This window comes from Apaloderma vittatum, unplaced genomic scaffold, assembly GCF_000703405.1.
Source record: "Apaloderma vittatum isolate BGI_N311 unplaced genomic scaffold, ASM70340v1 scaffold44964, whole genome shotgun sequence".
Classification (NCBI taxonomy): Eukaryota; Metazoa; Chordata; class Aves; order Trogoniformes; family Trogonidae; genus Apaloderma; species Apaloderma vittatum.
In genome coordinates, this window is record NW_009715170.1 from 8664 (window position 1) to 10001 (window position 1338).

At 43.3% G+C, this 1338-nt stretch overlaps 1 pseudogene; it reads left to right on the top strand.

The window, feature by feature from the left end:
• The first annotated feature begins 304 nt into the window (after positions 1 to 304).
• Positions 305 to 556, top strand: LOC104273614 (annotated as a pseudogene).
• Positions 557 to 1338: the final 782 nt, after the last annotated feature.

A 1338-nucleotide genomic window follows, 5' to 3' on the forward strand; every position in this document is an offset into this window, starting at 1 on the left:
TGATCAGGTGCCTGGAGCCATGACTGTTGTGTGTCCTACAGTTCTTAATTTAGAGCCACTTGCAGTGGTTAATTTCCGTTTGCCTGTGATTTTTAGACACTTTGAGCTCAGTCCAAATGTCATCTGCTGTGATTAGAGCAGGTTACTGTGTTATTTCAGGTTTGTGATGCTGGAACCTCCACCGGGAAGCACAGAGGATATCCCTGTCGGAGGAGGACGGTGAAGAGATACTAGCAGAGATGGGATGTTTATGTACATGGGTAACGTGAGTCTCTCTTCAGTTTCAGATGCCTCTGGATGTTGAATGATCGCCCTCCTCCATACTGGAGCAGCAAAGTTTCCCCAAAGCTTACTTCCAAGGGCAAGACAAGCTGTGTGCTGCCTCCTCCCAGCTGGTGTTCTCAAAGGGTACAGCTCCATTGTAAGCAGGAAACTGGCGTCCCACGGCTTTGGAGCTTCCATGGCAGCAATGTCATCCTTCCCTCCACAGAGATATCACTACTTCTTAGTTCTGGATTTTGAGGCTACGTGTGATAAACCACAGATTCATCCTCAGGTAAAGAGTGAATCCTCTTAATTATCCCCTTGCAAGTCGCTGCTGCTATTTTGAGAGGTGGAAGGAAAAAGCACAGTGTTGGTTTGCTCGTCTTCTCCCTTGTGTCCCACCTCCTTTCTGTTGCTGGGCTTCCAGGGGTCTTTCCAATCTCCTGCTCTCTCAGGAGTAATTCTAGGACCATTTGTTGGGAGTGAAATGGAGGAGTCTGATTTCCATCAAGGAAGTGACAATTCCTGTACTATCAAAAACATCTTTAAGTCATGCGTGCTTGTCATCTGACTGAACTGAGGAAGGTGTAAAAATTTTTGGCTGGGAACCTATGTTAGTAGAATACTCATGGCAGCCTTGTTTGATTCTGCAAGGAAAAGGGCTGTTGGTAGCCAATAGCTTTAGGAAATGAATCATTTGAATTATATGTAAATGTGCAACATAATGATGTAGAAAAGTACAGTAGTTTGGTGCTATCTAATCTCGCTGAAGTTGTCTTGCTTGGGTATTAACTTTGGAGTATAATGAGACAAGGAAGAGTTCAGCTTCAGGGAGGTTTTCCAGTGCCCTACCACTGGAGACAAAGAGAGGTCCAGATGAAGTACAGAGGTTTTTTGCAGATAGTTCTTCCATAGTAGTGTAGAGCATATTAGTAAATACGTTTTCAGTTGACAGCAGGATGGGCTTAAGTTTTACCATTTAATTCAAAAAATGTGCTAAAAAGAAAAAAAACCACGATGCAACAATCAGCAACTAATATTGAGTTGATAAGAAACAAACAGAATTTCTGAGTC